General features: G+C 44.0%; 1 protein-coding gene across 10 annotated transcripts in view; it reads right to left on the bottom strand.

Annotated features, from left to right (window-relative positions):
• The window catches only part of rhbdl1 (rhomboid, veinlet-like 1 (Drosophila)), a 452,859-nt gene that overhangs the window by 361,291 nt on the left and 64,853 nt on the right, over positions 1-26,715 (bottom strand). For 9 of the 10 annotated variants that reach the window (XM_070900991.1, XM_070900997.1, XM_070900988.1 and 6 more), the window contains one exon: positions 24,056-24,163. The exons of the other annotated variant lie outside the window; for it this stretch is intronic. The gene's annotated coding sequence lies outside the window, so the exon portion shown is untranslated. The remainder of the gene's footprint in view (positions 1-24,055; positions 24,164-26,715) is intronic. 10 annotated transcript variants of the gene reach the window in all.

The raw sequence follows: 26,715 nt of genomic DNA, 5'->3' as shown, positions 1-26,715 counted from the left end.
TTAAGATGTTGCTGCATGATAAATGAAAGCAATATTTGTTTTATTACTTTTATTGATTGAATGCTTTTCTGTACCATTAAAAATTTTAATTATTTTGTTGATATATTGCTTTATTTTTACATGAAATGGAAAAAAAAATTGTAAACTGGGTTTGTCTCCTATATCTACCTTTTCCCACACTACACCCAGCCCCACTGCAACATGTCCACAGTAACTTATTTTACCTCTACTTATTACCACCATACACTTCCTTTCATAGGTAAGTACCAAACTTACCCTCTCCTTTGATTGGTCCACTCTCATGGTCCACTCCCATCCTCCTCACTTTTTAACTGGACATGTATGTCAAATGGAGTTTAATTCTCTAAGTTCATATTCTGCCTTTGAGCTGGTTAAAAATATCATTGCAGTCTGAAGCCAGACATCTCTTGCCATTTGAAAACCTCTGAAATAGGCTTTAAATGAGGCCTTCACCATTTTTAAACAAGACTTCAATGGCAGATTTCTTTTGGCAGGATTTTTTTGCCACTCTCCAGACATACATTTCAGGTTGATTGGTTACAACTATTTTTCTTAACCATTAGCACCCAAGGCAAAATGCACTCCTTGACGTTAAAATCACTAAACATTGTTGAAGAGAAGGTGAGCCAGGGGATTCAGGCATGTATACCAGCTGGGTGTGGAAGGGTAACAGATAATGCTGCAAAGCTTCAATGACGCTAATGATTTTAATAATTCTGAAATCTACAATCATTATATTAAAAGATATTAGCCACAAGTCCATGCAATCTAAAGTTAATGATTTGTCTCATATAAATAGATAATACAATTGGTCTGGAATTTGCTGGAGTAGGGCATCTCACGGTGTGTCCAGTTAGTTAAGCATTTTCATACACCCTTCAACTCAAAATATTTTGCCCTGTAAGTTGCTGGAAGTGCGAGCTGATAATATCATCATCATCATAGGCAGTCCCTCGGGGTCGAGGATGACTTGCTGCCACACTAAAACAGAGTACTCAGGTGACTGATGAACTCATTTTAAAATGGTGGAAAATGACTGTATGTCAATTCTTTTAACATGGTGTGGCCGTTGCACACCAGCCACCACACGGGCTCGATGGAGCAAAGTCTTGGTCCAGTGGCAAGGGGGTCCAAGACGACTGGAGACCAGGCTCTGCCGCATGTGCCAATACATATACACAAACTCAAACATACTCCTACTGTCCTCCTTCCCACAGGACCTCTCTCTACGTGGAATTCATAGGCCCAGAAATCCCGGTTTCTCCTTCCTGCGGGCGTTCGACTGGATTCTACAAAAAAGATGCGCATTTACCTGAAGCTGCTGCGCCCACGCGAGTTCCCAGTCCTGAGGCCTCCACTGACTGCGCGTCGCAGCGCGTGCATGTCAGGACGTGCGCAGGGCTGGAGCTGCAGCCTCCTGTGGCTCAGAGACGTGGACCATATACAGTAGACACCTCAAATAGCTGGTGAAATACCACCAGCGATGCCTCCGCAAGATCTTACAAATCCCCTGGGAGGACAGACGCACCAACGCCAGTGTTTTCAATCAGGCCAACATCCCCAGTATCGAAGCACTGACCACACTCGACCAGCTCCGTTGGGCGGTCCACATTGTTTGCATGCCCGACACAAGACTCCCAAAGCAAGCGCTCTACTCAGAACTCCTACACGGCAAATGAGCCCCAGGTGGGCAGAGGAAATATTTCAAGGACCCGCTCAAAGCGTCCTTGATAAAGTGCAACATCACCACCGACATCTGGGAGTCCCTGGCCAAAGACCACCCTAAGTGGAGGCTGAGCACCTCGAGTCTCACTGCTGAGAGCATGCAGAAAACAAGTGCAGGAAGCGGCAGGAGCGTGTGGCAAACTAGACTCCCCAGCCACCCTGTCCTCCAACGACTGTCTGTCCCACCTGCGATAGAGACTGTAATTCCCATATTGGACTGTTCAGTCACCTGTGAACTCACTTTTGGAATGGAAGCAAGTCTTCCTCGATTTCAAGGGACTGCCTATGATGATGAGTCACATGGCTCTAGGCAGCCAATCAAGATAAAGTATGTTCTCATTCATAATAATAGGAACTCCGTAAATTGGAGTTCCCATTATTATGAATGAGAAACCCCACCCAAACACACAAAACATTAATTTAAAAAAATAGAAAAAAATAACTACATATTTAACATTAATTTAAATTAAAGTTATTTATACATTTTTTTTAATTCTTATTTTTTAAATGTTTTTTTAATTATGCTTTAAAATAAATTTAATGTAGTGGGCAGGGTTTTTAAAAATAAAATGTTTTTTTTTAATTACATTTTTTATGTTTTAAGTGTGTTTTAAAACTCTTATGCCTGTAAAAGTAGGCTATGCGCCTGCTTTTATCAAGCGCAAGAGTTTGCAGGACATCCGCTGGGCAGAATATGAGCAAATACCGCAACCGTGCCCATGCGAATGTCCTGGCTCCCTAGATACATACGATCTGTCAAGCTGGAACTTGACAGATCGGAAAATCTGGTTTTCAGCGCATGCGCATTGTGCGCTGAAAACCGGCTTTTATAATGCCTTCCCAGGTCCATACACACACTGTACAGACCTGGGAGGCCAGAATTTCTGGGCCATAGTTTGCAATGTGAGCATCACGACCTCACAGCCTCATTATTGGCCTGTGTTGCGCCTTCCCTTGGTCTTGTCAATGCTGCTCCACCTCTGGACTCCAACCTCTCCGCGCCTCGTCCGTCCTCTCCTCTTCGCTTCCGCTCCACACCGCTTCCGACCTCCCGACCTCCGCTCCTCGTCGCTTCCGACCTCCGCTCCTCGCCGCTTCCGACCTCCGCGTTGTTGATTCTGCTACTGCGGTGGCTAGCATTTTTTGATTTGCCTACAGCTCCAGCCTCGCGCTCCAAACTGCTCCTTTGATTGTCCCATGAAGTCAGGCTTTTTTTGAGATTTAAGGATTGAGTTTTAAATATAGGAAGGATCGAGAAGGAGGGTAAATTAGAGTGGGTGAATTCACTGCCAAATCAGGTTCAGAAAGAGAAATAAAGAGGGAAAGAAAGACTGGACTAAGACAGAGAGAAAAGAGACAGAAAAGGAAAAGAAAGAAAAAAATTTAATTTTAAATTTGACATTTTTAATCTCCAACAATTCACTACCTGAAGGAATGAAACTCCACTTTTAATTGTTCACTTTAAGCCAGAGATTGATTGGCAGTCATTAACACGTCATTAAAAGGGTACTTACGCTATTACTTGCCAGACTTAACTTCCTGTGGCAAGTTTAATAGGCATTTAAGTGAAACTGCAGCAACTTCATGAAACTCACAGGGATGCCATTTTTGCGAAGCTAACGGTGACGTCTGGTGACTAGCATTTCACGAGCTCTCTCTTCCTAGCCACAAGTTGCTGGCCGATTTGCACATTAATAACAGTGTGCGTCATTCACACGCCATTATTCAGCAAACTTCAGCACTATGTATTTGACACATTCTGTCACATCTTGTAATTTACAATCCATCTTCACATTCCTTCTATTAAACTATTCTGCTTTTATTCAGTTAAGCATCTACATAGCCCACATTGGTTTTCCGTCACCATGCTTCATCCAAACATATCTTTCTAAAACATAAAAAATTACCAGTATCCAGGGACACCAACTACTGTGATTGTGGATCAAGAATTGGAAATATACAAACACAATCTCAAACATCGTTACCTCTTTAGCTGCCAAAAATGAGGTGCCTAGAATCCAGCAATTAGACTATTGAAGACTAGGAAACTACAAGAGATCAGAAGAAAGTTATAAAATAAAATGGACACCTTAGTCAGGAGTTGGTTTTTAATTTTCAAAAGACTTCCAGATGCTAGAAGAGGCAAGAAAATCCAAACACAATGCTGTCATTGGATAATTCGATCTAATGTCCAGAATGTGTGGAAAGGCATTGCAAGATACTATCCACCCTGACTTCACCTACATGAATAACATCCTGTTACTGTTACAAATAACAATATGTGTTGGCTTGCCCACACTGAATAATAAATGAAAATCACATTTACAACACTCTAAAAGTCTGCTTCAGAATAGTGAGTTGATATTTTCCCTTTGCAGGGCTGCAAATTTTGTATTGCAATGGTTAGCAGTGTTTTTAGACCATGATCACAGCTGACCAAAAGCTTAATCTGAAGTCCATTCTTTGTCTCAGATTAAGCTCTGCATTGGCAGCAGTACAATAGAATAGGGAGAATGTTTGAACTGGCAAAAATCGGCTAAATATATTTCCAAGCCTTGGCAAGGAGCTGCCAATCAACTCCTGCCTCCAGAGAAAAAGGATGTCAAGAGATATCGTTCACGGTATAATTAAATAAAGTTGTCAATCACAATAAATGTCAGATATAGATCTGGTCTCCAAAAAGCCCAATAGTCATTCTGCATTTTGATCTCAAAACTTTCTTTTAAGTAATTTTCCAGAGGTGGACTACAAGATGAATACTCATATTACAAAGCATGCAAGCAAAGTGACAAGCTTATAAATTGCCATGCTTAATAGATAATGCATCAGGAAATGCTCTGGCGAAGCATTAATACTAACAAATTTGTAACTCAGATGTTAACATATTTAAAGACAGTTTGGCCCCAAAATTCCTTGAAATTGGCCAGCCTTGTGCACGTTTTTTCGGCGATATTTCACCCTTTTTGGCAGAAAAAGGTGACCAGGTAAATTGGCCAAAGTCTTGTGCCGGCAATTTTGAAATACCGCTGAAAAGCGGACCACCGGCGTGCAAGACGAAAAAAGCGCTATCGCTTTAAATTGGCCGTTCAGCACCCGTATTCTGGGTGAAAAAAAACGGCAAGAAAAGCCTGCATTGCAGCTCCAAAAACGACGGTATATATGAAAACCTGCACTAAAGGTAAGTTAAAGTTTTTATTTTTAAAATTTTTTCCAGCGATTATTTAGTTAAGGATCGTGTAAATATTCTGTGATTTTTTTATTTTTTGCTTTTTTTTTTGCGCGTTTTCCTCCCTCCCAGGGTCTGCCTTAGTGGTAATCGGCCTCGGACTAAAGTTGGTGAGGACTACGGTTTCCGCCGCGAATCCTTATGCAACGCTGATTTTTACCGTGGGGCATATTTTTTTGCCAAGTGGTATTTTTAGCGAAAAATGCCAAAACAATACCGCTATCTCCAAAAGACCAATTTCTAGCCCAAGCTTGTCTTTGGAAGTTGTAAAGAAGACTTAAGTCCAGCAGAGATGATGGAATTTAGGATGGGACCAAGTACCGATGGGCAAGTAAAAAAAATAGTACTGGAATAAATAATAGGACTTAAGATAAACAAATTTCCAGGAATTAATAGTTTCCATCCCATGGTATTAAAATAAATCAGTGAGGAAATTGCAATTGCAGTAATCATAATTTTCCAAAACTCTCTGGGCTGGAGTTGCTCCTATTTTTTTGGAACAACTAGTTTAGTTTGGAGTATCTTAGAAATCGCAATTCTCGGTAGTTAGTTTGCTCCAGTTCTAGGGAGTTAGTTTAGTTTTGTTTTAGTTCTGTTTTTTTTTCAAAAGGGGCCGTTACCAGCCACTTACGCCTGTTTTGCAAGTTTAGGCAGTGAAAAGTTACTCCAAACTAACTTAGAACGGAGTGTCGACTTTTGTACGCTCAGAAAAACCTTGCATACACTTTAGAAATTAGGCGCAGGTAACCAGAGATTTGGGGGGGGGGGGGGAAGGGAAGTTAGGGGATTTTCCAAAGCATTAAACACTTCACTTTTAGCAATAAAGAGCCATCATCAATAATAAATGATAAATAAATCAATAATTCAACCAATCAGTAGATAAATCCTAAAAAAAAATCAATCTATAAATCAGTAAATAAAAAATTATTACTGCAGCACCTATCCTTTCGGGAGCACCGGAAGCCCTCCAACAGCACACGCAGCCCTGCCTGCCGGGGAGGAATTCGGGTGGGCCCCACCGCCGAGGTGGTGTTCGGGCAGAGCCCGTCACCAGGGAGGAGTTTGGGCGACGTCGCTTCGGCCAGGGATAGGGTCACCCGGAGACAGGACATGCTGGGAGGGCCAGGAGCTACTGCGCACACGCACAGCTGCTGGCACTCTTCGGCGCAGGGCTGTAGCTCCGCCCCCAGCTGCTTGTGCTGCGCTGCGTTGACTGCTAAACAGGCCTGCTGAACATGGAGAATTGCAAGGTAAGTTTTAGGCTCGCTTTTAATTCTACAAAATAGGCGGGACAGCTGAAACTTGGGCCCAGGAACTCTACATTTGGATTGGAAAATTGAAAATTCCACTACATTATTTAAGAAGTGAGAGAGGGTGAAACCAGTTAACTACAGACCTGTCAATTGAACATCAATTGTGAGAAAGTTACTTGGGTCTATCATCAGAGACAGAGGCCGTAATTTGCACCTTTGCATCGGGTTGGGTGATTGCGGGCAGCGTAGCAGGTCAGCTGAGTAACTCACTGCTCAGAGCGACTTTCAATTAATGGCCCCAATTGCAAGAGTCATGTGCATTTCCGGCCCTATTAAATGGTGCAGGTCTGATGACATCATCGATAAATCATTTTCCAGCACCCATATTTAAAGCAGCCTTGCACTCAACTCACTTGAATGTTGCCAGGGAGGACAGCTTTCTGGATTTGACAGGTTGTCCACTGGGCCTAGAACTCGTATGTGAAGCTGAGGCAGGAGATCAGTGGCCATTGAATTAGCTGATGAGTTGACAGCTTGAAATGTCAAGTCAAAGCTTCCAGCTGATTGAGAAATGTTCCCATAACCACCGGCTTCTCTTTACTGCATTTTCACTACAGATTCAGGATGCGACAAGTCTTTACACAAGTCTCCATCGAGTTTGACCTCATTACCTCTCCCACCATTGACAGATTGGTTCTGTCATCTCTACTTCACCTGTCATCTATTATAACAGCATGGGTGCCCTTGAAACTCTCTCATCTTGGCCCTCAGAATCCTACCATGATCAGCCCCAACCAGCAGCACCAGGCACATTAGCAGCACCAACACTAACTTTCTCCGCAATCAACTGATGCAGCACAGGACACAGGGCATCAGCTCCCGACAACATTGCTGCCTGAGAGGTCAGGGATGGCCTAACCATGGGCAGATTTACTTCACTTCACACTGTACACCCTGGCTGCCACATGATGTGTGCCGTGCTTCTCCTGCAGCTCCAATCCTACTACTGCGCTATGTTGTGCAGCATGCAGCAGGCAATGTTGTTTCTGGAGATCCTGGCTGGCATGTACTGAAGGGCTCTCCAGATCCATCAAGGCATCCGATACGCATCTTCAGCATGCTTATTGCTTGCTCTATGACACATCTGATGGAGATGTGGCTCTCATTCTAACGCTCCTCGACCTCAGTACTTGGCCTCCTCAGGGGTGTCATGAGCCATGTCTTCAAGCAGCCAGCCAGTAAGTCTGTTTGGAGGTGCAAAGAGCTGAGGAAGGATGGACTGGTGCAGCACGAGTCATGACAGCTCCCTGTGAATCTGGCACACACATGCACACTGAGCCTCCTGAAGCACTACTGCTCAGTCATGTTCAGGAAACTCATCCTGTGCCTATATACCCTGAGTTGGGAGCATCGCCTCCGAAGCGCTGCAGCCCAATGCTGCCCCCCTCTCTCCTGTGGAGTATGAGATAATTCAGAAGGCTGCTGTTGTGATTGCTGCTGTTGCTTCTGGTGTGGCTGGTGTTGGTGGTGGGGCTCATCTTGGTCCAATTCTGAGGACCAAGATGAGACAGCATAAGTGGCACCCACGCTGATGTAGTAGATGGCAATTAAAGTGAAGATCTGAGGGCCATTCCCTCGATGTTCAGATACTGACTAGCAATGAGCTGAGAGTGGCTTCCAAGGTTGCAGAAATGACCTGCAAATTCCAGAAACCTAAATCTGTGCACAAAATGGAGTCAGCAACAGCCTTTACCTCCGGCAACTAATAAGGTGTGAGTATATATGTGGTTTTCACAGCTGTCAATTATGCCCTCACACAATGACCACTGAGCGTCCGCCTCCCCTTCACAGGCGAGGTTCCCGAGCTGCGTGCTTCCCATGTACATGTTGTTAAGAGGGTATTTAACTGCAGCTTCTGAATTTAAGGGTCTGATAACAAACATTTAATGAGTTGAATTATGTTGCCTGCCTATGCAGATCGCATCTGTGGCACACTGGGAAACGTGCCCAAGTTAAAGGCGTGAAGAGGCAGGGCTGCAGGTTCCTGACGCGTGCGTGGCTTATTTCCGCAATTTTTACAGCCAACCCGTCTCCAGACACCCACGCACTGAAAGAGGAAAATTCCGGCCACAGTGACTAAACACTTGGACAAGTATCAGCTCATCAAACATAGTTAGCATGGAGGACTGCTAATATAGTACCCTTGTTTAAGAAGGGAGAAAGGGATAGGCTGAGTAATTACAAGCCTGTCAGCCTCTCAGTGGTGGGAAAATTATTGGGAAAAATCCTGAAAGGCAGGATAAATCTGCATTTGGAAAGGCAAGGATTAATTATGGACAGTCAGCACAGATTTGTTAAGGGAAGATCGTGTTTGACTAACCTGATTGAATTTTTCGAGGAGGTAACCAGGAGGGTTGATGAGGGTAGTGAATACGATGTAGTGTATATGGACTTTAGCAAAGCTTTTAATAAGATCCCACATGGTAGATTGGTCACGAAGGTTAAAGCCCATGGGATACAGGGCAAAGTGGCAAGTTGGATCCAAAATTAGCTTAGAGGTAGGAAGCAAAGGGTGTTTGATGGATGTTTTTGTGACTGGAAGGATGTTTCCAGTGGGGTTCCGCAGGGCTCTATTGGGTCCCTTGCATTTTTGTGGTATACATCAATGATCTAGATTTGAATATAGGGAGTATGATTAAGAAGTTTGCAGACGACACTAAAATTGGCTGTGTGGTTGATAATGAAGAGGAAAGTCATGGACTGCAGGAGGGTATCAATCTACTGGTTAGGAGGGCAGAGCAATGGCAAATGGAATTTAATTTGGAGAAGTGTGAGGTAATGCACTTTGGGAGGGCTAATAAGGAAAGGATATACACATTAAGCGGTAGGCCACTTCGAAGTGTAGATGAACAAAGGGACCTTGGAGTGCTTGTCTACAGATCCCTGAAAGTAGCAGGCCAGGTGGATAAGGTGGTTCAGAAGGAATACTTGCCTTTATTGGCCGAGGCATAGAATACAAGCACAGGGGAGGTTATGCTTAAATTGTATAATACTTTGATTAGGCCACAGCTGGAGTACTGCATGCAATTCTGGTCGCTGTATTATAGGAAGGATGTGATTGCACTAGAGAGGGTGCAGAGGAGATTTACTTGGATGCTGCCTGGAATGGAGAATCTTAGCTATGAGGACAGATTGGATCGGCTGAGTTTGTTCTCATTGAAAGCTGAGAGGAGACCTCATTGAGGTGTACAAAATTTTGAGGGGCCTGAATATAGTGGATTGCAAGGGCCTATTTCCCTTGGTGGAGGGGTCAATTACGAGGGGGCATAGTTTTAAGGTGGTTGGTGGAAGGTATAGAGGGGATTTGAGGGGAGGCTTCTTCACGCAGAGGGTTATGGGGGTCTGGAACTCACTGCCTGGAAGGATGGTGGATGCAGAAACCCTCACCACATTTAAAAAGGTGCTTGGATAGGCACTTCAAGTGTTGTTACCTGCAGGGTTACGGACCTAGAACTGGTAAGTGGAATTAGACTGGATAACCTCTTGTAGCTGGCGCAGATATGATGGTAAGTACTGCAGGGAATAGAATATGACCAGGGTGATCTCCTGGACTAGTTTCGATCGCCTGGATGGGTCATAGAGGAATTTTCCCAATTCCCCCCCTGCCATTGGCCTGGGTTTTAAATTCTGGTTTCTGCCTCTCCCAGGAGATCACATGGCTCCGGCTGGGATAGAGTGTAGAATGTTTCGGTGCAAGAGGTATCGCAGTTGTGTGGGGCGGACTGGTTGGGCTGGGTGCTCTTTAGCTTTCCGCCATTGTTCATAAGTTTATTTGTAACCTTCAGGGCTGCTGACCAAGGGCCATGTGGCTCATTGTTGGCCAGCGTAGACACGATGGGCCAAAATGGCCTCCTGCGCTGTAAATTTCTATGTTTCTATTTGTGAAGGGTAAGTCATGTCTGACTAAACTACTTAATTTTATGACTTCACTAGCACAGTGGATAAGGGAGTGTCTATGGACATTGTTTATGTGGTCTTCCAGAAGGCATTTGGTAAGGTTCTGCACAAGAGGTTATTAGCAAAAATGAGGAAGCACGAAATTGGAGGTAACTCAATCATCCAAAAGGCTGTTGATGGTGGGTCAATTAAAATTTTTAAGACGGAGATTGATAGATTTTTGTTGGGTAAAGCTATCAAGGGATGTGGAACAAAAGCGAGTAAATAGAGTTGAGGTACAGATCAGCCAAGATCTAATTGAATGACCGAGTAGACTTGAAGGGCTGAATGCCTACTTCAGTTCCTATATCTCAGTTCCTTTTTTTAAGTGGGGAAATTCCAACCATAATGGGGGCAGTTACTTCGTGTGCCCACTCCATCCCACCGTGACATCACTCATAGAAGTGGGACTGCTACAATGGCATCCCACCAGTTCCAGCTTAACTAGGGCTATGGGAAAGTACACCAGCATGCAGCAGGTGTACTTACTTTAACAATGTGGTGGTGGGGGCTAATGTTGGTTCCCCAATGACAACAATCACATAGCAAAGAACATTTCCAGCTGCATATTTTATTTTAGAAAAGTAATCTTCAGTCGCAACAGCCTGCTCCCCTAAATCAAGGTTCTTCCCTGAAATTCCTAGGTCATTGCAGGGTAGATGCCCAAACACTGCCATAAATGGTGCAGGTAGCCACCCATTTTATGTTAATAACCCCATCCCCAGGATTCAGGATGGGGTTATGACCGGTTCAGACTGGCAGCTGAAAAACCCACCCCACTGCAATTGCAGTGGCAGAGCAGGGCTCCAGGATTTTCTGGCTCTTTTCTCAGTGCAGCAGATCATGGGTGGTTTGACTCTAGGGACAAATACACTGACTGAATAAACAAGCAGCTGCCAGACTGATTGTGATTTTTTTTTCATGAAACCCAGAGAATTGCCATAAAGGAAAGGAAAAATAAACATTGGACACATTCTCCATTTTTGTCACAGGCATATGTTTCTACGTATGTGCAATTGATAGTACCAGGATCCATGGAAATATACAATGGCAACAATTGTTGCTGTTTTCCCACTTCCTGCTGCGAGGGTCTTTAGACATGTATGTGTCGACGTGCTTGCTTTATCAATACTAGTTCAACCTGCTGTATCCATTTCCATTATGGTAGCTGTACTGATTCCTGTGCAATCATGAGAACGTGTTTGGAAAGTAATACTTGTCTGAATGTCGCTCGTTTCGGTCATTTGAACTATTCTGGGCAAGCAGTGCAAGGACAGAATTAATTTCTAAATCACTCTGCAGACGACAACAGATGTCAGCCAAGATTCATCTGCTGAACTGAAAAGATCTGGAGTAATTTAGTTCAGGTGGAACAAGGTCATTCTTATGACTCCAATAAATTCTATTTGTCAGATTCAGCTTTTTCTTCCTTGGACCAGCTTCTTGGAACTGCAACTGCTGTTTTTTGTGTATTATAACTACTGAGCAATTTATGCATTCTGCGACTGACCATAAAAATGTGTGCCAGGACATAGCTCTGTATTCCCTGCCTCCAAGTGTCAGCTGTGGCTCAGTAGGCAGCAGTCTCACCTCTGAGTCAGAAGCTTGTGGGTTCAAGTCCCACTCCAGGGACTTGACCACACAAATCTAGGCAGACAAAAATCTAGGGATCTCTGTACTGTTGGAGGTGCTGTCTTTTGGATGAGACGTTAAAACTGAGGCCCTATCTGCTCTCTGAGGTAAACGTAAAAGGTCCCATGGCACTATTTTGAAAAAGAGCAGGGGAGTTATCCCTGATGTCCTGGCCAATATTTATCCCTCATAAACAAAAACAGATTATCTGGTCATTATCACATTGCTGTGTGTGGGAGCTTGCTGTGTGCAAATTGGCTGCCACATTTCCGACATTACAACAGTGACTACACTCCAAATGGTACTTCATTGGCTATAAATTGCTTTGAAACATCCGGTGAAAGGCACTATATAAATGAAGTATTTCTTTCTTTTTAAGTAAGTAAATGCCTGGGCTCTTTAATGGTAACTTCCCCAGCCAGCTGTCCACAATCCGGATCTTACCAAGAATCAGAGGCATAGAATCATAGAAATTTACAGCACGGAAGGATGCCATTTTGGCCCATCGCGCCGGCCGACCAAGAGCTATCCAGCCCATTTTCCAGTTCTTGGTCCATAGCCCTGTAGGTTATGGCACTTTAAGTGCACATCCAAGTAATTGTTTAAATATGGTAAGGGTTTCTGCCTCTACCATCCTTTCAGGCAGTGAGTTCCAGACCTCCACTACCTTCTGGGGCAAGAAACTTCACCTCATATCTCCTCTAAACCTCTGCCCAATTATTTAAATCTATGTTTCCTGGTTGTTGACCCCTCTGCCAAGGGAAACAGGTCCTTACTATCCACTCTATCCAGGCCCCTCATAATTTTATACACCTCAATCAGGTCTCCCCTCACTCTCCCCTGTTCCAAAGAAAATAGACCCAGTATCTCCAATCTTTCCTCATAGCCAAAATTCTCCAGTCCAGGCAACATTCTTGTAAATCTCCTCTGCAGCCTTTCCAGTGCAATCACATCTTTCCTGTAATGTGGTGACCAGAACTGCATACAGTACTCCAGCTGCAGCCTAACCAGTGTTTTAAACTGTTCAAGCATAAACTCCTTGCTCTTGTATTCCACGCCTCGACGAATAAAGACAAGTATTCCATATGCCTTCTTAACCACCTTATCTCCCTGGCCTGCTCCCTTTAGGGATCTGTGGACCTGCACTCCAAGGTCCCTTGTTCCTGTACACTTTTCAGTGTCGTAACATTTAATGTGTATTCCCTTGCCTTGTTAGACCTCCCCAAATGCTTTACCTCACACTTATCCATCCGGATTGAATTCCATTTGCCACTGTTCCACCCAGCAGACCAGTATGTCGATATCTTTCTGCATCCGCAGCTTTCTTCTTCATTATCAACCACACAGCCTATTTTAGTGTCATCTGCAAATGTCTTAATCATACCCCCTGTTATGTATGTATGTAAACCTTACCAAAATGTAAGACTTGCCACGAGAGGGCACACCTGTGGGAGACCTAAGAGTCACCTGTGCACCCTGGGGCAAGCAGGCATAAAAGGGGATTCACCATGCTGCATCCTCACTCTGGAGTCTGAATAAAGAGACCAAGGTCACAACAGTTTGAGCTTGCGATATAGTCCTGTGGATTTGTTCTGTACATAACAAATTGGCCACGTGATCATCCTTAGTAAACTGCCGTCTGCCGAATCCCTAGATCTGAGCAAGGCCATCACGACAACCAAGCCTTCATATCCACGAGCGATAACATGAAACAGATACCTTCACAGAATCGAAGCTCACCGGCAAGCACCGTGCAAAAAATAATGTTTTCAGCAGGCAGAACGGCACAGGGCAGGGCCCACACGATTGCAGAAGCCAGACTTAGGCCTGGAGTGAATCAGAGTCCGCCGTGGGGCGTGAATGCGTATCCATTAGCACCATGTTGGCGCTGCGGGGGCAGCCATAGAGCTCATCAATGTCGATTCAAGCCCTATGTGTGCAAGGGCTGTGGAACAATGGGGCACCTCCAGCGAATGCGCAAATGATCTCTGACTCGCCATGTGGCAGAGTCAGGAGAGGACGACTGATCCAGCGAGGATCACGATGAACGAGCAGGAGAAGCAATTCAACCTGAGGATGAAGAGGAAGTATATGGGATAAACACCTTCACTACCAAAAGCCCTCCGATAATGTTAAAAGTTGAACTTAACGGCACTCCAGTCTCCATGGAACTAGACACGGGGGCAAGTCAATCAATTATGACCCAGAAGATATTCGAGAGGCTGTGGGGCGACAAAGCACAGCGACCCAAGCTGATCCCAATTCAGGCAAAGCTGCGCACCTACACCAAGGAACTGATACCAGTTATTGGTAGTGCGGACATAAGAGTATCCCATGAGGGAGCAGTGCACGATTTACCACTGTGGATTGTTTCAGGTGATGGGCCAAAGCTGCTTGGCAGGAGGTGGATGAGGAAAATTCGATGGAACTGGGAAGACTTCTGTGTATCTTCTCCGGTGAATGAAGTCTCCCCTTCTCAAAGGCGGAGCAAACCCCCACCTTCAGCTGAACCAGGCATCGAAGTGCAGATCCAGCTGCAGATCCCCGAGGTATAGGCCGCTCGTCACAACCACGAGGAGGTAAAGTTCAACCGAGCAGCGACACAGGCGCGGTATCCACCACCCGAAGCAGACGACCTCTTCGCAACAATGTAAGAGGCTCCAGGTCGACCATGCAGAGTGGGACTCCGGCCGAAACGATCCTAATGCGTCTTCCAGATGCCAGAGGCAAAATACCTGGGGAGGAAGATCATGGCAGTTGGCATCATGGACACAGATGAGAGGGCGCTCAGACCAGGGGACGAGAGTGCATCTAGACCACAGGACGAGAAGGCGTCCAGACCACGGGACGAGAGAGCGTCCAGACCACGGGACGAGAGAGCGTCCAGACCACGGGACGAGAGAGCGTCCAGACCACGGGACGAGAGAGCGTCCAGACCACGGGAGGTTGCCGCAACGGAACGGAGGAATGTGTCGCCCAGCAAGGAAGACGACTGGGTTTGGGGCAAAAGTAAAGGGGTGGCCGCTGTGAAGGCCAGGAACCCACTACGCTCCAATAAATTGTGTGCACTATGTAACCCTTGTGAGCAGTCTTTCGTGGCCAATGATGTACCAATATTGGGGTTGGAGGTACCGTACAACAAGCCAAAGTAGCGGGCGAACACCAACCGGTCGTATATGTATCTGACAAAGTACTTGTAACAAGTGATGTGTTACCACACGGGGTCGGGTGTGTTGTACAGCAAGCCAAAGTAGCGGGCGAGCCCCAAACGATTGAACATGTATCCAATAAGTTAAACAAAGCAGCAGCCTGTGTTCACAGGACTAAAAAGACGTACCAAAGAGTGTCCCAACATGTGCTCGAGTCAGACAAGTTGTTCATCCCACAAGCTTGGGAGAGCAGAGGCACCATTATCGATGCATTGCTCCGAGAATGTCTAACTCTGTCTGTGCATTGTAACATGATCCGCCACGTGCCAAGCACTGAGAGCGGCACTAATGCCCTCAGTTGGCTACTGTTGCCCACCACTGGGGTGGAAACAGTGCAGCCTGCAAACCCACCCGCGGTCGTGGAAGTGCTAGAAAGCGAGGGGTCAACCGTAACAGCCCCCAGCTTAGGACCTGGACCAGCCAGGATCCCACGTTACCGCCTACCAAAGGTGAACCGCTAAACGGTATGTGGCAACCTATCCGTCGCAGAGATGAAAGACCCATCCCAACGGTGCAAAGTAAGGCAGGACGGCTACACACAGTCGGTGTTCCGGGGCCCCCATACTACGGCCCAAGGTACACGGGTACCAATAGGCCCCCCGCCACTACCGAAAGTCTGAAGGCCATTGCGGCCATCCTGAGCTTGCCAGACCTCAGGGTCAGCGACAACAGCCCGGAGCAGGCTGCCTAAATCACTAAACCTAGCACCACGCATGTCACGGTAGACTCCCTACAGACCCGGCTATCCTGGGTGCTACGCAGTCACCAGACAGAATCACTCAGAACAAAGCCTTTTGTATGCCATCAGCAGAGAATGCACCATAATTGCACAGCCCATCCACGCGACATCAGAATAAGTGATGTAGACCATGTTCATGACCTCAGTTGGGCCGCTAGCACCGCTTTAGCCAAGGGGGGGGGGGGGGGAGTGGAGTGTATGTGATGAAAACGGAGCGTTTGATTGTGAAACCATGTACCGGGCTGAAGAATAAAGCATTTGGACAAGACCAAACTGCGAACTACAGATAACCAGGAACCACTGTGAAAGGACCTGGCCCCCAGCGACCCACTAACACGATCAACTTCACCGTCGGATGAACCCACCACGTCAGGACTTCAACCCAGGCGATCGATCTGGGGACGCGGTGCACCAGATCGCCTCAATTTGCAAATAACTTGCACGTAAAACTTTGTGGGGGAAGGGGGGGGGAGGTGATGTTGTAAACCTTATCAAAATGTAAGACTTGCCACTAGAGGGCACATCTGTGGGAGACCTAAGGGTCACCTGTGCACCCTGGGGCAAGCAGGTATAAAAGGGGATTCACCATGCTGCATCCTCACTCTGGAGTCTGAATAAAGAGACCAAGGTCACAACAGTTTGAGCTTGCGATATAGTCCTGTGGATTTATTCTGTACATAACACCCCCAACATTCAAGTCCAAGTCATTGATATATACTACAAAAAGCAAGGGACCCAGCACTGAGCCCTGCGGAACCCCACTGGATACAGCCTTCCAGTCACAAATACACCCATCAACCATTACCTTTTGCTTCCTGCTCCAAGCCACTTTTGGATCCAACTTGCCACTTTGCCCTGGATCCCATGGGCTTTTACTTTTGTGACCAGTCTGCCATGTGGGACCTTATCAAAAGCTTTGGTAAAATCCATATACACTACATCATACGCACTGCCCTCATCGACCCTCCTGGTTACCGCCTCAAAAAATTCAATCAAGTTGGGTAAGTCCAGCACCAGGAGTCAGTCTAAGGATAAGGGGTAAGCCATTTAGGTCTGAGATGGGAGAAACTTCTTCACTCAGAGAGTTGTGAGCATGTGGAATTCTCTACCACAGAAAGTTGTTGAGGCCAGTTCGTTAGATATATTCAAAAGGGAGTTAGATGTGGCCCTTATGGCTAAAGGGATCAAGGGGTATGGAGAGAAAGCAGGAATGGGGTACTGAAGTTGCATAAATCATATTGAATGGTGGTGCAGGCTCGAAGGGCCGAACGGGCTACTCCTGCACCTATTTTCTATGTTTCTAAGTTAGACATGACCTTCCGTTAACAAATCCATGCTGACTGTCCTTGATTAATCCATGTCTTTCCAAATTAAGATTTATCCTATACCTCAGGATTTTTCCAATAATTTTCCACCACTGAGGTTAGGCTGACTGGCTTGTAACTACTCGGTCTATCCCTTTCTAAACAAAGGTACAGCATTAGCAGTCCTCCAGTTCTCTGGCACACCTGTAGCCAGGGAGGACTGGAAAATGATGGTCAGAGCCTCTGCTATTTCTTTCCTCTTTTGCTTCTCTTAACAGCTTGGGATACATTTCATCCAGCCTGGGGATTTATCCACTTTCAAAGCTGCTAAGCCCCTTAATACTTCCTCTCACTATGTTTATTTTGTGTAATATTTCACACTCCTCCTCCCTCATCGCCCCTCCCTTTTGTGAAAACAGATGCAAAATATTCATTAAGAATCATACCCATATCTTCTGCCTCCACACACAGATTTTCTTTGTGGTCTCTAATAGGCCCCACTCTTTCTCTAGTTATCCTCTTGCTCATAATGTATTTATAAAACATCTTTGGGTTTTCCCTGATTTTACTTGCCAACATTCTTTCATGCTCTCTCTTTGCTTTCCTGATATCTTTTTTAATTGCACCCCTGCACTTCTTGTACTCCTCCAAAGTCTCTGCAGTATTGAGTTCTCAGAATCTGTCCAAGCTTCCTTTTTTCTCTTTATCTTCCTCTGTATGTCCCTTGACATCCAGGGGACTCTAGATTTATTAGCCCCACCTTTTTTTTAAAAAAAGGGAACATACTTGCTCCGAACCCTCAGGATCCCCTCGTTGAATGCCTCCCACTGCTGTGACACTGATTTATCATCAAGTAGCTGTTTCCAGTCCACTTTGGCCAAATCCCATCTCAGCTCAGCAAAATTGGCTTTACCCCAATTGAGAACTTTTTTTCCTGGTCCACTTTTGTCCTTTTCCATAACTACCCTAAATCTTACTGAATTATGATGACGAGCACCAAAATGCTCTCCTATTGATACCCCTTCCACCTGCCCCTCTTCATTCCCCAAAACCAAGTCCAGAACCGCCCCCTCCCGTGTTGGGCTTGTTACATACTGGCTAAAGATGTTCTCCTGAATGCATTTTAGGAATTCCACACCACTTTTATACCATTCACACTGCTTTTTCCCCAGTTAATATTAGTATTTAATTGCTGAAAGATACAGTATAGACATTTAAATAACTGGACAGTTTCTTCACCCAATCCCCTTTCTTTTACACTTCACCTATTGCAAAGAGAGAAAGAGAAAGGAAGTGGCAGATGCACCAGTATTCCAAAGATAAATCAATATTTTACCACTTAACGTGCAACATATTGGTAAACCAACCCATTGTAGCACTGGGTTACCTTGTTTCATTCTTAATCCTTAAAAATGTTTGTCAAAAAGTTATGTAGCATTTGAAATAAAATATTAATATTTTCACAAATATGCAAATTTAATGCTCAATTTGATGAATGTACAAATTAAGATCTGTTCTAAATCTTTGCTCTTCCATCCTGTTAAAATATATTCCTGAAGCTTTCTTTCCCACTCTGCACCAAATGTTACAACAATCTGTTTTGTATGCTGTGTTATGTAAAATAAAAGTGCAAAATAATTCTGCATTAATCTTGGCAAAAGGATGAACATTTTCCCAAGGAATAAAAATCAATGCCTTTAGTGGCATTTATGGTAGGTGGTGTTTTAAATTAACAAATTAAATTAAATATAAAGTTAATTTAAATAACCCCTTTTATGAAGAGATGTAGATGTTGCTAGCCATGTTCTTCCCTGCACACTTGCAGCTAGAGATTCTATTTCAGTTTAGGTTTATTTTCTTTAGCTGTAAGAAATATTGTTTCAGGATTCAAGCAATGAGCATCTGCAGCTGTGGAAACTAACTAATATATTTAATAGAAAATGAGTGGTTTGGCATAGCTTATCTAGTCAAAGTTGCTAGACCATTTGAGTTGTTACTACAGTAAAATGTAGAATTGGATACAGTATCTGAACTGCTCTAGGCATTGTTACCAACATGTCAAACACTTTGTTTAATGTTACTAATGTATGATTTTGCTGTTGAGTTAAATGAATAAAATAACATTCATATTCAGCGTTCTACATCCTCATATCAAGATTTACAAATTAAAATTGTTTGTATATATTTATTTTTGAAACTATAATTATTACTTTTAGAAAGCGAGCTAATGGTAAAATGATTTATTTTCATGGATTTAAATTATCCAGGAGTAAAATGTATCGAAATACTCCAAAATTATTAAACAGTTATAAGGTTATGTTCACTGCTTTTAAACATATCTCAATGCAAACAAAGACTATTTTATTAAAATTCTGTGGACTGATCTGCTGCACAGGAGGGCAGGAAAAAGAGTGGGAGAACTATAGTGGTGGGGGATTCTATTGTAAGGGGGATAGATAGGCGTTTCTGCAGTCGCAACCGAGACTCCAGGATGGTATGTTGCCTCTTTGGTGCAAGGGTCAAGGATGTCTCGGAGTGGCTGCAGGGCATTCTGGAGTGGGATGGTGAACAGCCAGTTGTCGTGGTGCATATAGGTACCAAAAAGCAGGATGAGGTCCTACAGGCTGAATTTACAGAGCTAGGAGTTAAATTAAAAAGTAGAACCTCAAAAGGTAGTAATCTCAGGATTGCTACCAGTGCCACGTGCTTGTCAGAGTAGGAATTGCAGGATAGCTAAGAAGAATACGTGGCTTGAGGAGTGGTGCAAGAGGGAGGAATTCAAATTCCTGGGACATTGAAACAGGTTCTGGGGGAGGTGGGACCAGTACAAACCGGACGGTCTGCACCTGGGCAGGACCGGAACCAATGTCCTAGGGAGAGTGTTTGCTAGGGCTGTTGGGGAGGGGTTAAACTAATATGGCAGGGGGATGGGTCTCTATGCAGGGAGACAGAGGAAAGTAGAATGGGGGCAGAAGCAAAAGGTAGAAAGGAGAATAGTAAAAGTGGAGGGCAAAGAAACCCAAGGCAAAAGTCAAAAAGGGCCACATTACAACAAAATTCTAAAGGGACAAAGAGTGCTAAAAGACAAGCCTGAAGGCTCTGTGCCTCAATGCACGGAGTATTCGTAATATAGTGGATGAATCAACTTCACAGGCAGCTATTAACGATTATGATATAATTGGGATTACGGAGACATGGCTCCAGGGTGACCAAGGCTGGGGTATTCAACATTCAGGAAGGATAGACAGAAAGGAAAAGGGGTGTGGTGTAGCGTTGCTGGTTAAAGAGGAGATTAACACAATAGCTTGGATGATATGGAATCTGTATGGGTAGAGCTGCGGAATACCAAAGGGCAGAAGACGCTAGTGGCAGTTGTGTACAGACCACCAAACAGTAGTAGTGAGGTTGGGGATAGTATCAAATAGGAAATTAGGGATGTGTGCAATAAAGGTACAGCAGTTATCATGGGTGACTTTAATCTACATATAGATTGGGCTAACCAAGCTGGTAGCAATGCAGTGGAGGAGGATTTCCTGGAGTGTATTGGGAAGGCTTTCTAGACCCATATGTCGAGGAACCAACTAGAGAGCTGGCCATCCTAGACTAGGTGTTATGTAATGAGAGGGGATTAATTATCAATCTTGTGCGAGACCCCCCTGGGGAAGAGTGGCCATAATATGGTAGAATTCTATATTAAGATGGAGAGTGACAGTGTTAATTCAGAGACTAGGGTCCTGAACTTAAGGAAAGGTAACTTCAATGGTATGAGACATGAATTGGCTAGGATAGACTGGAAAATGATACTTAAAAGGTTGAGAGTGGATAGGCAATGGCAGACATTTATAGATTACGTGGATGAACTTCAATAATTGTACATTCCTGTCTGGAGTAAAAATAAAACGGGGAAGGTAGCTCAACTGTGGCTAACAAGGGAAATTAAGGATAGTGTTAAATCCAAGGAAGAGGCATATAAATTGGCCAGAAAAAGCAGCAAACCTGAGGACTGGGAGAAATTTAGAATTCAACAGAGGAGGACAAAGGGTTTAATTAGGAGGGGGAAAATATAGTATGAGAAGAAGCTTGCAGGGAACATAAAAACTGACTGCAAAAGCTTCTATAGCTTTGTGAAGAGAAAAATATTAGTGAAGACCAACGTAGGTCTTTTGCAGTCAGAATCAGGTGAATTTATAATGGGGAACAAAGAAATGGCAGACCAATTGAACAAATACTTTGGATCTGTCTTCACTAAGGAAGACACAAATCACCTTCCGGAAATACTAGGGGTTCGCAGGTCTAGCAAAAAGGAGGAACTGAAGGAAATCCTTATTAGTCAGGAAATTTTGTTAGGGAAACAGATGGGATTGAAGGCCGATAAATCCCCAGGGCTTGATAGGCTACATCCCAGAGTACTTAAGGAAGTGGCCCTAGAAATAGTGGATGTATTGATGATCATTTTCCAACATTCTGTTGACTTTGGATCAGTTCCTATGGACTGGAGGGTAGCTAATGTAACACCACTTTTTAAAAAAGGAGGGAGAGAAAACACGGAATTATAGACCGGTTAGCCTGACATTGGTGGTGGGAAAATGTTGGAATCAAAGATGAAATAGCAACGCAGTTGGAAAGCAGTGACAGGATCGGTCCAAGTCAGCATGGATTTATGAAAGGGAAATCATGCTCGACAAATCTTCTAGAATTTTTTGAGGATGTAACTAGTAGAGTGGACAAGGGAGAACCAATGGATATGGTGTATTTGGACTTTCAAAAAGCTTTTGAAAAGGTGCCACACAAGAGATTAGTGTGCAAAATTAAACCACATGGTATTGGGGGTAATGTATTGACGTGAATAGAGAACTAGTTGGCAGACAGGAAGCAGAGAGTCGGAATAAACGGGTCTTTTTTCAGAATGGCAGGCAGTGACCAGTGAGGTGCCGCAGGGTTCAGTGCTGGGACCCCAGCTATTTACAATATACATCAATGATTTAGATGAAGGAATTGAATGTAATATCTCCAAGTTTGCAGATGACACTAAGCTGGGTGGTGGTGTGAGCTGTGAGGAGGATGCTAAGAGGCTGAAGGGTGATTTGGACAGGTTAGGTGAGTGGGCAAATGCATGGCAGATGCAGTATAATGTGGATAAGTGTGAGGTTATCCACTTTGGTGGCAAAAACAGGAAGACAGAATATTATCCGAATGGTGGCAAATTAGGAAAAGGGAAGGTGCAACGAGACCTGGGTGTCATGGTACATCAGTCATTGAAGTTTGGCATGCAGGTACAGCAGGCGGTGAAGAAGGCGAATAGCATGTTGGCCTTCATAGCTAGAGGATTTGAGTATAGAAGCAGGGAGGTCTTACTGCAGTTGTACAGAGCCTTGGTAAGGCCACACCTGGAATATTGTGTTTAGTTTTGGTCTCCTAATCGGAGGAAGGACGTTCTTGCTATTGAGGGAGTACAGCGAAGGTTGACCAGATTGATTCCTGGGATGGCAGGACTGACATATGAGGAGAGACTGGATGAACTGGGCTTGTATCCACTGGATTTTAGAAGATTGAGAGGGGATCTCAGAAACATATAAAATTCTGACGGAATTGGACAGGTTAGAGGCAGGAAGAATGTTCCCGTTGCTGGGGAGTTCCAGAACCAGGGGTCACAGTCTAAGAATAAGGGGTAAGCCATTTAGGACCGAGATGAGGAGAAACTTCTTCACTCAGAGTGGTTAACCTGTGGAATTCTCTACCGCAGAAAGTTGTTGGGGCCAGTTCATTAGATTTATTCAAAAGGGAGTTAGATATGGTCCTTACGACCAAAGGGATCAAGGGGTATGGAGAGAAAGCAGGAAAGGGGTACTGAGGTTGATCTTATTGAATGGCGGTGCAGGCTTGAAGGGCCGAATGGCCTGCTCCTGCACCTAATTTCTATGTTTCTATAAATTACTTCCAACAAAGCGACACTGGTTACATAGTTAGTCCCCAGTCATGAGTCAATTGCTACCAACGAATGCCAATTTACTGGTTTTAATTGAATAAAACTAGTTTGAAACAATCATTTATTTGAATTTTTTACTCATTTTAATTTTGACTCTCTGTACAATGTGTCTATTTGTGTTTTTTAGCCAGCTTTTGGTCAGTGCAGGATATGGATGAAAGCACCAGCTGTCATGTTAATGAATATTTATAACATGTCATGATTGATGCTCAGACATTTCCAATGAAAGTTTGAAATTTGTCTACACTATTTGATGAACTTTGATGGTTGTTCATGGACAATGTACTATGCAGATTTACAATTATTTCTAACCATTTAGACCATCCTTGAATATTCAAAAAATCATAATTGAATATTTATGGTATCCACAAAATACAAAAACTATGTTCTGAACTCTGATAGGTGATCATAAAAAATTGTCGATGACAATTCACTTCATTTTCAGACATTCAAGGATGGTTCATAATTATTTTTTAGCAAGGAGGCAATATGCCTTCAATCCCAAAGTGCTTTGTCCGTGTGGTGTTGAGTGATGTGGCTGAGTCAAGATATCCTTAAGTAGTGTAGGAATAAAATTAAAAAATGTTTATATCCATCTATACACCTGTCTATAAAAGGGTGTGTCCTTTCTGAGCCATCGTATTGGTTAGTAAAGTTCATGTGACCATTTTATTTATGTTGCTTTTCAGCAATTTCATTGATTGCAGCTAATCATGATTAATGGGGTATGGCGAGAAAGCAGGAATGGGGTACTGAAGTTGAATGTTCAGCCATGAACTCATTGAATGGCGGTGCAGGCTAGAAGGGCCGAATGGCCTACTCCTGCACCTATTTTCTATGTTTCTAATCATGTACATTGATAATAGGGCTCTGGACCAATACCAGTAAAATCAAACCCAAGTGGAGAGAGGGGGAGGATAGGGATTCAGTAGGTTCCTCTTACAGAATACTGGCTTATTGTTACCTGGTAATCATGGTTTTGAGCACTGCAATTGATCTGTGGAAATTATATGACTGGAAACCACATCTGTCCATGGTAACCACTGTTCATTGGTTCTTAGTAACCATGTGACTGTAATAAGAAAAGACATCACAACGATAAGCTAACATTACAGAGCACTTTCAATTGATTTTTCTTAGGAGTACAAAGGTACAGTTTCAAAATTGTATTACTGGGATCATAAGTAGAATATAAATTGGGACATGTTCTTCCAATTTATTCTAAAATGCATTGAGAAATGAGAACAGAAATTGCAAGGCTTCACTGATGGCACAGAGCCTCTCTGGATATGAGTGCAGGGCACAGAATCAGGGGTACAAATATGCAGCTCTACCTCTAAACCACGCTGAGTCTAGCAATGCTTACCACAGGCAATTTCTGTTCCATGTATCACAGATGGGTGAGCAATGATAGTAGAAAGAAATAATAAATATTTAGAATCATAGAAATTACAGCACAAAAGTTCAGCCAGTACAATACATATAATACACTAAAAAAAATATTGACCATGAGAATACCACTTGTGTAGAATTGTTGGCATAATTTATTCCAAGCGTTCAGATGACATCATATACTGAGAACAAAGCTGAAGTGCTTTATGACTGTCATTTGAATCTAACAATTATGACTAGAAAATGAAATTAAAAGAAATGTTGAAATAACATTGAATAAAGATTGTAAGTGGCTGTTTTTCTGTCATCATTACAGAAATATGATTACATAATTCACAAGAAGGTATAAAAAAATTATTTTACAACACTAATGCATACATGTAAAGGAATTAAGAGAGTAGTGCAGATTATAAGATTAGTACTCGTAAGAATTAGACTCACATACTTAGGAAGATATATGCCTGTTGTTGACTCAATCATGCCAGGTGTTACTCAAGAACCATTTTTGTCTCATAAATCAATTATGTCACTATTTTAAAGCCAATCACATTTAACATTAACAGCAACATATTTTATTATGTGTTTCTGAAAGTTCATTGCAAGCACTGGAGCTGAAGTTGGGATGTGTTTCTTATGCAGTTGTGTATTTCCGTATGCCAGTACTTTTTTGATTTATAATCCCCAAAGGTTTGTCAACATCTTCCGTCTGCTCCACCACGACATGCACGCCGTGATCCTGATCAACAGATCCATCACAGATCCAATCCACGTCCGGACTGGGGTCAAGCAGGGCTGCGCAATCGCACCAACCCTCTTCTCGATCTTCCTCGCTGCAATGCTTCACCTCACACTCAACAAGCTCCCCGCTGGAGTGGAACTCAACTACAGAACCAGTGGGAACCTGTTCCAACCTTCATCGTCTCCAGGCCAGATCCAAGACCGTCCCAGCCTCTGTCATTGAGCTACAGTGTGCGGACGACCTTGCGTCTGCGCACAGAGACTAACTCCAAGTCATAGTCAACATCTTCACTGAGGCGTTCAAAAACATGGGCCTTACACTAAACATCCGTAAGACAAAGGTCCTCCACCAACCTGACCCCACTATACAGCACTGTCCCCCAGTCATCAAGATCCACGGCGCGGCCCTGGACAACTTTCCATAACTCAGGAGCCTATTATCAGCAAGGGCAGACATCGACGACGAGATTCAACACTGCCTCCACAGTGCGCCAGCGCAGCCTTCGGCCGCCTGAGGAAGAGTGTGTTCGAAGATTGGGCCCTTAAATATGGCACCAAGCTCATGGTCTACAGGGCCATTGTGATACCTGCCCTCCTGTATGGCTCAGAGACGTGGACCATATACAGTAGACATCTCAAATCGCTGGAGAAATATCACCAACGATGTCTCTGCAAGATCCTGCAAATCCCCTGGGAGGACAGAGGCACCAATGTTAGTGTCCTCGATCAGGCCAACATCCCTAGCATTGAAGCAGTGACCACACTCGACCAGCTCCGTTGGGCGGGCCACATTGTTCGCATGCCTGACACAAGACTCCCAATGCATGAGAACATAAGAAATAGGAACAGGAGTAGGCCATACGGCCCCTCGAGCCTGCTCCGCCATTCAATAAGATCATGGCTGATCTGATCATGGACTCAGCCCCACTTCCCCACCCGCTCCCCATAACCCCTTATCGTTTAAGAAACTGTCTATTTCTGTCTTAAATTTATTCAATGTCCCAGCTTCCACAGCTCTTTGAGGCAGCGAATTCCAGATTTACAACCCTCAGAGAAGAAATTCCTTATCTCTGTTTTAAATGGGCGGCCCCTTATTCTAAGATCATGCCCTCTAGTTCTAGTCTCCCCCATCAGGGGAAACATCCTCTCTGCATCCACCCTGTCAAGCCCTCTCATAATCTTATATGTTTCGATAAGATCACCTCTCATTCTTCAGAATTCCAATGAGTAGAGGCCCGACCTACTCAACCTTTCCTCATAAGTCAACCCCTTCATCCCCGAAATCAACCTAGTGAACCTTCTCTGAACTGCCTCTAAAGCAAGTATATCCTTTTGTAAATATGGAAACCAAAGCTGCACACAGTATTCTAGGTGTGGTCTCAGCATTACCTTATATAGCTGTAGCAAGACTTCCCTGCTTTTATACTCCATCCCCTTTGCAGTAAAGGCCAAGATACCATTGGCCTTTCTGATCACTTGCTGTACCTGCATACT

Source organism: Pristiophorus japonicus, chromosome 15 (genome assembly GCF_044704955.1).
Source record: "Pristiophorus japonicus isolate sPriJap1 chromosome 15, sPriJap1.hap1, whole genome shotgun sequence".
NCBI classification, from domain to species: domain Eukaryota; kingdom Metazoa; phylum Chordata; class Chondrichthyes; family Pristiophoridae; genus Pristiophorus; species Pristiophorus japonicus.
The sequence above is the reverse complement of the archived record's forward strand: the minus strand, read 5'-3'. Positions and strand labels throughout refer to the sequence as shown.